Genomic DNA, 12,330 nt, shown 5'->3' on the forward strand with positions numbered 1-12,330 from the left:
TTCATCCAGCCCTCCACCACACCACGGGGTCCTGTTCATCCAGAGGCAACACCATCGCTCACTGTTCATCCAAACCCCCCCACAACGCTCACTGTTCATCCCATCGATCGGCTTCAGTTAGCAGCAGTAGCCAAGTAATCGCTCGATTGGGTTCAATTAACAGCCATCGATCGATCGATCGGGTTCAGTAACGCGTAGCCTGCAGTGCAATCGCTCGGGTTCCATTAGAGCCCAACGCCTCGCTCGGGTTCAGTTAGATCCAATGCCTCGCACACACGCGCGTACGTGTACAAGAGAAACGTGCATCGCTCGGCCCCCGACCTCCCACCGTAACCGGGAACTCCCCGAAATCCCCCCCTCGCTTCTACCATGGTTTTTTCCGTCATGGACGGGCCCAAAGAATGTCATGCAGCTACGTCTCCCGCCCGCCCAGGACAAAAAGGCCATTTTCTGTCATGATTTTTTGTCATAGAAGTAGGAGCCCACCACATCTATGATGATACCGGGTTTTGTCACAATTATCGTCATAGAAGTGTCATATGTATGACAGAAAAAAATTTCGTTCGGCCCAAATTTTCACGGATGTGTCTTTTTTTGTAGTGATATAGGATCTGAACATATGATCTTCCACCAATTAAACCAACTAGCATCAGCTACAAGGAGTAATTAACACTACTAGCTACCTACTAGCACCGATCTCGGACTTGGAGACAAGAATTGGATACAAGAGATGAACTAGGGTTTTGATATGAGATGGTGCTAATGAAGATGTTGATGGAGATTGCCCTCTCCCGATGAGAGGAGCGTTGGTGATGATGATATCGATGATTTCCACCTCCGGGAGGGAAGTTTCCCCGGCAGAACAGCCCCGCCAGAACCCTAGATTGGTTCCGCCGAGGTTCTGCCTCGTGGCGGCAGAGTTTCGTCCGAGAGGATGGCTTATGATTTTTTTTCCATCGAAAGAGTCCAAATAGCAGAAGATGGTCACCGGGGGGCCACCTGGGGGCCCACGAGGTAGGGGGCGCGCCCAGGGGGTAGTGCGCGCCCCCCACCCTCGTGGGCAGGTTGTGGCCCCCCTGGTGAAGTTCTTGCGCTCAATGTTTTTTTATATATTTGGAAAACATCATTCGTGAAGTTTCAGGACTTTTGGAGCTGTGCAGAATAGGTCTCTAATATTTGCTCCTTTTCCAGCCGGAATCCCAGCTGCCGGCATTCTCCCTCTTTATGTAAGCCTTGTAAAATAAGAGAGAATAGGCATAAGTATTGTGACATAATGTGTAATAACAGCCCATAATGCAATAAATATTGATATAAAAGCATGATGCAAAATGGACGTATCAAGGACTGGAAGTTATGTCTCTTGGTATTGGCAACCTTGAGGGCCACAAGCTTTTCTTCTTTGACTTCCTTGCAATGGACGCGGACCAGAGACAGAGCTAGTCAGCACCGCACCAGGCAGATGACTTCTTCCACGCCCGCACTCGACCGGGGATCTCCTTGAGTCGAGTCATTAGAGACTCGAGGTCATTCTGGAATGTCTCCCTCGGCCAGAGATCCGCATTGATCCGTGATGCCGCCACCTTCAGCCGAGCCAGATAGTTGGTGACGCTAGCGAGGTGAGATTCCAGGCGCAACACGTTCATTGCAGCTTCATCCTTGATGGGGGAGTTAATATGGTCCAACTCAGTCTCAATCCGCCTGGTTCCTTCCTCGAAGTTTTGGTAGAATTCTACACACACAGAGAATTGATGAGTCTACAGCCATATGAAGAGTTGACCGCAGCAAGTCAGTCGAACAGTTGAGAATACCTTCAAGCATAAGGGATAGCTTCTTGGCGAGTCCTCCTAGATAAACCTCCAGCTCGTGTCTCTTCTGAGCGAGATCTCCAACTTGGTCGGTTAGGGCCACCCTGTCCTTCTTCAGTCACGTCCCTTCCTTGTTGGCTTCATCAAGAGTGGTCTTCAGTTTGGCATTATCTTCTTCTAGCTTAGCGACTGAAGCCAGCTTCTTGTCGGCAAGTGTTGATTTCTCCTGCGTCGTTTTCTATGCTGCCGCAAGGTCAAGGTCCTTCTGGTCCAGAGCCTGCCACATTTTTTCTAAAATAAATAACACTTGGATCAGAAGGAGGAAGGGAAATATGGCAAATGAGTCAGTCGGCAAGTTTTTTACCTCCCATACCAGCAGTTTTATCCTCAGCCTTCTTCAAGTTCTCCTTGGCCAACTCCAGGTCAAGATCGAGTTGGATTTGTTTCTACTCCAAGTTAGGAAACCGGGCCTTGAGCTCGCAGGATTTCTGTAGTCAGCGGACAGTTAATCAACAGGAACAGAGATTGTCGCTTCCGAGCGATAAAATGCAAGTTCAGATCATTACGGGAAAAAGAGTTCTAAGACTACTATCGAATCAAACATTCAACAGTAGTCTCGGGGACTACACCCAGTGGGTGCACTTAGTGTGCCCCCACTGGTTCGACTTTTCAGGCAACATGGTCCGTCCAGTCAAAAAAAGAGAAGACAACAGTTATTCTCAGACCACATCCGACTGCCCGTAGTTGACTGCAATCTCGGGGACTACACCCAGTGGGTGCACTTTGCGTGCCCCCACTGGTCCAGATTCCACTCGACACGACCTGTCTATGCCGAGTGGAAGAACTGTAAAGAGACATTTTTATCAAGACCCCCATCGAATCACACATTCGGCAGCGGCCTCGGGGACTACACCAAGTGTGTGCACTCTGCGTGCCCCCACTAGTTCAAAGATAAACTCGATGCGACCTAGTCGACTCAAGTGGAAAGACTACTCAGCAAAAGTTGAACACCCAGTGGGTGTACAGATGCAAGATGCAGATTGACACTAGATGCACATTAAAGGTTTTCGGGTAGCATATCCTAACAGAACAAGTGGCAAGCTAAAGATCATTCGGAAATCAACTAACCTGGACGTTGGTCTGGAGAGCTGAGCTGGCATCATAAGCATCTTGACTAGCCTCGTGAACTGTCTTCATCCGCTCCATGATAAGGCCTGCTTGGCGTATAGCTTCCCTGGCAATGCCCACTAGATCCTCCGGGACAGGATGGGTAACGAAAAGCGGACTTGATGGGGCAGTCACAGCAGCCTGAGGATCCAAGGCATGGAGTTGCATGGACGAAGCAGGGACTTGAGCAGTCGACGCCGAAGGATGTTCAATCGACACAGGATCAGCAAAAGTAACACAGGCCCGGTTAAGGTCTCCGGACTGCTGGCTCACCGGTTCTGGCACTGGTGTCGACGGGGGTTCCTTGCTGGCTGGCACCCTCCTGCCTGAGGTCCTGCCCTTACTTCCCGTAGGCTTCTGGGGCACATCTTCATCATCGTCTGGAAGTTCAATAACATTATGCGGCGCTTCAAAATACTCGACCACAAGAGTTCAGTCGACCGATAACTCAATTGACAGAATGAAGGCAAGATGGCAGGAGTCATACCTACTTTGGAAGTGACCGCATCTTCCATCTGCTCATCAGCTTCGTCCTTATAAATGGAAGTCCCAGAAGTAGCAGCACTGCAAGTTTTAGGACTCACTCGGTCAAGTTAGAGAATGAGTCGACTGGAATACAGAAGTTTCCGAACAATACAAGAGAAAAGAGATAAAGTAAAATACTTACGCGGAGGAAACGGGAACATCCACCTTGATTTTAGGCAGAGACTTCTGAGGCTTTGCAGGCGCAACCTTGGGCTGCTTTGGAGCCTTCTCAGTCGGGTTGGGAGTGGATTTCCGAGTGTGCTTCGACGCTTGCGTACTTGACGCAACTGCTTTGCCCCGTCCACCTGTTGGATCGTGTGTCTGCTTGGAACATCTTTCAGAGCGGGGCGGTGACTCTACTTCTCCACTGCTGCTTGAGTCGCCACTCTCCTCTTCATTCGAGTCCCCAAATTGCCACTGAGCCCTTTCGTCTGCACTCGCTTCTCCTTCATGGGCCAGATCCCCGTTCAGCATTGAGTACATTTCAGTGTATATCTACAAGACAAAGAGTCAAACAAACGTCAATCAAATTCGAGGATAATTGCAAGTCAGAATTAGAAGACACTCGGTAACAAATGTCAGACCTTGTCCGGTTCATGTTCGGATCGAATGGCGCAACTCTTCTGGACCCCCTGGGGTTGTCCTTTATTTCCAGTGATGCTCTGCAGCCACTGCGCCACCGTCTCCTCGACGACCTCCTCCGGGTGGATCCGAGCGGTTTCGTTTGAGCTCGAGTACATCCATATCGGATGGTCACGGGTATGGAGAGCCTGGATGTGTCGATTGAGGAACACCTCCAACAAGTCCTTACCAGTCACGCCGTCACGGACTAGCTGAACTACCCGATCGACTAACATCAGCACCTCAGCTTTCGCCTCCGGGGTCTCGAGCAATGAAGGGGGTTGGTAGACTCGATCCATGGTGAAGGGAGGAAGACCAGTCAACTCACCAGGAGTCGGAACATCCTTGCAGTAAAACCAAGTCGACTGCCATCCCCTAACTGAGTCAGGAAGAGTCATGGCAGGAAAAGCACTCCTACCTCTCGTCTGAATCCCTAAACCCCCACACATTTGGATCACCCGGGTCTTATCGTCAGTCGGACTGGACTTCTTCATAGACTGAGAGCGGCAGGTAAAAATGTGCTTGAAAAGACCCCAATGCGGTCAGCAACCCAAGAAGTTTTCGCACAAAGAGACATACGCGGCAAGATATGTGATTGTGTTGGGGGAAAAGTGATGAAGTTGGGGTCCGAAAAAGTTCAAGAAGCCTCAGAAAAAGGATGGGGAGGCACAGAGAAACCACAGTCTACATGAGTGGCGAGGAGGACGCACTCACCCTCCTGCGGTTACGGCTCGAGCTTGTTTCCCGGAAGCCTCCCAGATCTATGGGCAATCAAGCCCCCTGCAGCCAGATCATCTAGATCTTCCTACCAGATTGTGGACCGGATCCAGTCTCCCTGGATCTAGCCGGGCGGCAATCCGGACCTTGATGACGACCCCCGACTCGTCTTCTTGCCCTTCGACTTCACCGTCGCCTTCTTTGCGCGCTCCAGGGACGCTGTCTTGTCCTTCCCCATCATCGCGGATTGCTCACGTGCGGAGCAGCAGCGTCGAGAGTGGAGAAGGGCACGATGCAGAAGAAGAGGATGAAGAAGGGGAATGGGAAACACTGTTCAGACGCAACAGCCTCAACGCCTTTTATGGGCTCACTTCCGAGTGGCTGGCGCATGGGCCCGAGCGATCCAGTCAAATCCCACAACAGTCGCGTGCCCGATACGTGGCAATAAAGGTGGCGCAAGAATTGAGCCATCTCTGTCTGATCCACTCCGTTTACTGTGGCGCTCTCCGTCCCGCGCGCTTCTCCAAATTTCGAATCCTGTGAGATCAGGAAACCGCAGAAAAGCCAATCACACCCAAGATTTCATACCATTCCAACACTAGAAGCATATCAGTATAAGTTCACTCGAAAAACTATGAATGAATCAAGGCGACTGAAAAGGAGGTTCAGCATGGTTCGCCGACCCATGTAAAATGCCTTTGAAGCATAAAAGTCGGGTCGGGTCCATCTTCAACCCCTTCTCCACTCGGACCTTGATCCATTTGGGGGCTAATGACGATGACATGTACCTATGGTAGGGTAGTAGGCCTGACCTAAACACCCTTCCCAAGGACATTGCCCCAGTGTCAAAGACATTCAAAGTATAGCATTATCTATCGACTGAAAACACCTCAGAGTGCAACCACTCGACCAACAATTACACTCGTATAACCCAATTCCATTCGACCAGGACACAATCATTCAACCACACACTACAAAAAAATACACTTCCATGATGATACGTGTTTGTCACAGTAGGTCGCGTTTTTTGTCATGCATGTACATCCATGACAAATTTATGACTAAATCAAGATAGTCATACTTGTGCTATCGTAGAAGTGTTCCATGACATTACCAAAATTATCATCACGGAAGTGTCCACTTCCATGATGATAAATCGCGTGTCACAGAAGTGCTTTCGTCAAGGGTGACCGACACGTGGCATCCACCATAATGGAACGCCGTTAAGCTATCGGGTCGGGTTTTGGATCCGATAACCCGTTAACAGCTCCGACCAATGGGAAATTTCCCCGTGTAAAATTCTTATTGGCCGGACGAAACACGTGTCAGCTTGTCAGTGGGTCAGATAGGCGCCTATGATATGTCGACACGTGCCACGGCCCACCACTGGCCCATTTAGCTTACAAAGCCAGCCCGTTTGACTTGGTTCAAAGTTAACGGGCTAGCCCATGAAAAGACTGTTAACGGTCTCTTCGCAAATAGCCCATTTTACGGCCCGTTAACTCACGGCCTGTTAGGCCCTAAAGGAAATCAGCCCAACAACGTCATGTGGGCCGTCGAATATAACACTAGCCCATTTCACTTTCGGCCCATGTATGGCCCATGACGTCTTTCGGCCCATATGAGGCCTTCGTATCTTTCGGCCCTTTACAGGCCCACGGTGACTCGAGCCCATAATGAACAGTAATTTTCTTTATACCCGTTAACGGCCCGTGATTTACATGGGCCGTTTCCAGCCCATGTTAGCTTTTGTCCTATTGACGGCTCATACGTTCTTGGGCTCCTTTTTGGCCCTCGATTACTTCCGGCCCGTTACTGGCCTGTTCCCCTAATGGGCCAAATTCGGCCCATGTCAAGAGTCGGCCCGTTTCTGGCCTGTTTACCCGTTGCGTCGTTTCCAGCCCGTCCTATATTCTGGCCCATTAACGACCTGTTATGCCTGTGACAGAATTAAGCCTTTGTTGTCCTACGGCCTGTTAACGGCCTGTTACCGTGCTGGGCCGATACCAATTACGCCCGATTACGGCCCATGTAGACCCATTTATCCGACAGCCCAAGGCCCACCGATTACAGGCGCATTTATCGACGGCCCGTAGGAGACCCATGGATCCTACATCCCGTATATGGCCCATGGTAGTTGCGGCCACTAGCAAACCAGGGAAAAAGAAGACTAGGAAATAAATAAGGCCGAAACTAATGCTAGGCTATTAAGGCGATTGCATAGATTACATCCACTCGGCATCAAAGATCGCCACCAGTGCAAATATAGGGAACACCCTACACTATACAAAAATGGCTTGTTGTTTTCTTCAGCCGGTGGCTGCACGTTAAGAATAAATTTTGTATCGCACCAAAACAAATTACAACTATATAACAAAAGGAAGGTTGGCATAAAACTTAACAGTCTAGAAGATAAATGCACCACCAGAAGTTCAGAAGCTCAGTTCATTTGACCTGACTATTACGTTTTCATGTTGTATTGTCTGATGGAGCACCATAACCCTCGCCTTCATTTCCCCTAGGCTCCTGAACAACATAGCAAATGTCTGATGTTCTGGTTTCAAAACCATGCATATCTTGACGACATTGAGCAATGTTTCTCCTTGTTTCACAAAGGGTCTCTGTTAGGGAATGGACTTTTGTCTTGAGCGCAGATACAACATTGCTTTGAGCTTGCATATCTTGATCATGAGGCAGTTTTGATGATATTGCCTTAACAACCAACCCAGTATTATGCAGGAACGTGCTTTTGGCACTGTTAGTGGACAGGTACTGACCCACTGCAGCAAGAGCTGACATTGCGGTTATAGTTGCCTCGCCACCTTCAGAAGGTGGCGGTTCCACCATTTTTTTCCATAGCTCGCTAAAAAGTTGAGGTTTTACATTAGTAGTACCAGAACAGAAGATATTAAGGAGGCAGCAAAACCAAACAAAGTAGCTTTGGTCTATATACAGAACTTATTCTGGTGAACCCATGTAAAATATTAGCGGTATTTCATTGCAAAGTACATAATAAAACCAGGTTCCAAACATATGACCATGTACCATCGCTAATATATTGTCTATTTCTTCACATTGTATTGAGGGCTAAGGATAAAGAGACGAAGTTTATAATACGGTAAGCATTGTATGACATCATTCATATCACAAAATAACTAGGAATAGACAAACAGGAAATTATAACGTTGTGTGGGCAAGTCCAGCACAGAACTAGATTATGGGTCAAGATCAAAGGAACATCACTCCTCTCTTTTAAACCTTGTAAGGTGCAATGATATGCTAAGACAATTGTGTATAAAATTGAAAAGAGTAATAGACATTGGCTGCAAACCATGCAGTTCAAGGCACAAGTCAGAGTAAGTAGTAGTTAAAAGGCATGAGGATTAAGGACTTACAACAGCGGCTTTGACTGGTGTAGTCATGCCCTTCTTCTTGCTGGTGTGACAGTCCTTGAAGATTTCCACAGCATTTGGTTCAGGTACTTTTTGGTCCTTGCGGGCTTTCCTCTGCATTTCGAACAAGTCAATATAGATCTGATAATATGGTACAGCGAAACGAGTGAAATAACAGCTAATTACAAGAGCCTCGCTGTGTGCAATATAGCTACGAAATCATGTCGTCTGTTGGAATTTCACTTTCAAAAGGTTGGCCTTGTTCTTTGTATAGTTCACCTACAAGAAGATAGATTTGTGTGGAACATGCGTAAATAGGACTTAAACATGTGATCTGATCACATATATATAATGTACCTAATACTTCGGATCATATCAGTGTTTAACATGGCCCCTCCAGTCTTCATCCGATATATTTTCCACTGGAGATGTTTGGGAAAGTTCACTGTTAGCCTTGCCTTCAAAGTGAGTTTTCCTCAAGTTATACCGATACTGTCGCAGAGCAGACTTGAAAACATGGGTGCAAGCTTGTCTGGTTGCATCATCTTGGCTATCCAACTTGAACGTCATCTGTTGAAAATTATGGGAGTCTCATTATCAACAACCTAGAAAGTATGGGAGAGAGCAAGACGATATTACTAGTTTCCATACATAACCATACTTATAGATAAATGGTTGAGGAAGGTGTTGAACTGGGTTTCGTCTTTGTCATTCATGTACTGAATCCATGTTGGGAAGATACGTACATGACACCTAACGGCAACCGCTACCTCTGATACTAACTTGGCTGACTCTGTAGCATCACATGGCCTTTTTAAACCTGCCTCAAAACGGATCTCCATTATCCCTGATGTTTGTTTCCTCTTGCGCCTAGGTGCTAATCCAACAACGAACATAGGAAGTGTTAGTGTACATCAAACTGTGAGACTACATATAAAGAAGCATGCAACTGTAACTTGACTCCAGCAACTACCTTCTTGCTGTTGAAGCTCACAAGGTTCATTTGATATTGCCAACTCGTCTTGTGTCAACAGTGCTTGGGAAGTAGTGTCAGGTAGCAAGGGAGCTTGGGAACGTGCTGCTAGCTCAGTTGACGCACGAGTAAGTCGTGCAGCTGGTAGTACTGTGGTAGGTGTTGCAAGAACTAGGGCTGTCTCTACTTGTTTGGTGGCAGCTATTTGTTTCTGTTTGGCTTTTTTTGCAACTCGTGTAGCATGGGATGTCATGTTTGTAGAATTTTCCGCTGGACTTTGACCTTCTATTGCACCATCAGTACCAGCAGAATTTGCAGGATTCATCCGCTTGTCATTCCCTACCATTCTGTGTTTCTCCCTCTTTCTCTGTGCCATGTTAAGTCAAGCCGACAAGAAAAACGAATAACAATTTAGTTCTTCAAAACAAATTGATGCGTGATGCAGACGAGCTGAACTTTGATGTTAGACAACCACATGATAGGAGGATGTAATATGTATGAAAAACAGGACGGAAGAGATAACCAGAACTATGATGTGTAAACTAAGAAGAAGACATTTCACCAAGTTAGAAGCAATGCAATGGAAGGTAGACACCATATGAAAGATGCTACAAATATCGCTCTGCCAAGTTAACAGTGTCTCATCAAAAATATCATTTAACCAAATGTGAAGCAGTACAAGAAATAAATCATATGCAAGATGCAAACAACATCACACTACCATGTTAGAGGTCTCTCGTTATTTGTGCCATTCCATATTCACAACTTATGATGTGTAAACTAAGGAGAAGGCATTTCAACAAATTATAAGCAATGAAAGCTAGACACCATATGAAAGATGCAACGAATATCACTCTACGAAGTTAAAACTGTCTCGTCATAAATGCCATTTCAACAAATTAGTAGTACAAGCTAGAAAAGAATGTGAGATGTAACCTATATCACACTCCAAAGTCAAATGTGTCTTATGATAAGTGATTGTTGCAGGTTACACAACAGTAGTAATTTGATGTAAGAACATGGTGTGATAGAAAGATATTGTATATTCTAGAAACAGGAACACGTGTCTTATTCAAGTATAATGTGTAAAGTAAGCAGATGGAATTCAACAAAATTAGAAGCAATACAAGCTAGACATCACACATAACATGCAACCACATATAACAGTGCCAAGTTAGAGGGATCACCGGTGATGCTGCACTAGGGGAGACGTGCTCATCATAAACACAGCTTTGTTGAGTGTCTATGCATGTGTTGTCTTGGAAATCATCTTGGGGGTGTGGAGGAGTAGAAACTGTAGAGGCCCTCCGTTCGGAAGGAGCACCTTTATCCGCTGCCTTGCTAACTTCCTTCCGCTTTATTGATTTTGAATTGTCAAGTAAAACCGACAAGAAAAAGCAATAAAATTCTCTCTTGAGAACTCATTCATGCATGATACTGACAATCACTACTTTGATGTAAGGCAAACACATGATACCAGGATGGAATATGTACGAAAAACAGGACGGCATGGCATGTTCACAACTGTTTGTGTAAACTAAGCAGAAACCATTCCAGCAAATAAGAAGCAATGCAAGCTAGACACCACATGAAAGATGCAACCAATATGACTCTGCCAAGTTAAAGTCGTCCCATCATAAATGGAATTTCAACAAATTAGAAGCATCGCATGCTATAAATCGTATGAAAGATGCAACTAATATCGCACTGCATATACTAAATGTGTCTCATCATGTTGATTGATGCGGGATAAAAAACAATAGTTTTATGTAAGGACATGCTTAATAGACAGATGTACTATGTACTAAATACAGGAAGGCATGTCACATTAACAGGTATAATGTATAAGCTAAGCAGACTAGCACATGGAGTTGAACCAGATTGGAAGAATTACAATTTAGACACCATATGCAACAAGCAACCACATATCACGCTGCCAAGTTAGAGCAAGCACCTGCGATGCTAGTGTAGGTGAAATGCTGTAATCAACTACAGAGCTACGTTCACTATCTTCATCTAGCATTTCTGTTTCTTGAGAATCATGTCGGGAGGCTGACGCTGCATTCTTTAAATGATGAGTAGTCCCCTTGCCTGCCTGCCTCGTCATAAGTGATTGATGAGGGATACACAAGAACATTAGTTTGATGTGAGAACATGGTTAATACACATATGTACTAGTATGTACCAAAAACAGAAAGGCATGTCATATTCAAAGGTATAATGTGTAAGCTAAGCAGATGCAATTTAACCAAATTGGAAGCAATACAAGCTAGACATCCGGCTGGAGTGGTGAGCATGATCATCTAGGACCTGAGAGCCTGGTGGGAGGCGGGCTGCTTCGCCACCATCGCAGCTTTTTAGTTGGCTTCCAGGTGATGCCTATCTTTGCTGGGCTTGTCACTGGCTCCGCCAGTGCCCTGACTAGCTATTTTGTCTTCTGGTGCTCACAGGATGGTGGTTCATGTAAAAAATATCTTTCCTTATCTTACCGACTTCAGCCTTTTGAATACAAGCTAGACACCATATGGAACATGCAACCACATATGACACCGTGAAGTTAAAGCAAGAACCTGGGATGGTGGTTCATTGCGAGCGAGGTCATCAACTCCAGAGCTATGTTTACCGTCTCCATCTGCTGACACTGCACCCTTTATAGCACTGTAACGTGTCTTGCCTACCCGCATACGAAGCTGGAGCGACTTCTCTCTTTTCTTTTTGGCTTCTCTCATGGCAGCAGAGTCTGAAATACCCTTGCATAAAAACACAATAGTGAGAGTAAGGGTGAAGTGTGTGCAGAACTAGTGCACTGTAAAAGTAGCAGAGAGCAGGTGGCTGAAAAATAAATGACAGGAGACATATGATAGCTCTACAACATTGCATGGCAAACAAAATTAGATTCTAATCCGTATGATTTTGTAATATATGAGCATAGGAAATGCAGGTACTCCTCCAGCACACCACCACATGTGGTCATATCTAAGATAACAGTCGACTGAAAATAAATAGGTCAGTTGATTTTTTTAATGAACCGTCCGATCTATAAGGAACGGGCAGATGGCCTTCGTCTACCTCCCGCCAGTTACTGTTGACGATCTTTCTCGAACCGCCAGCGACCACCGGCCCAGACCCC

Source organism: Triticum aestivum, chromosome 3A (genome assembly GCF_018294505.1).
Source record: "Triticum aestivum cultivar Chinese Spring chromosome 3A, IWGSC CS RefSeq v2.1, whole genome shotgun sequence".
Taxonomy (NCBI): Eukaryota; Viridiplantae; Streptophyta; class Magnoliopsida; order Poales; family Poaceae; genus Triticum; species Triticum aestivum.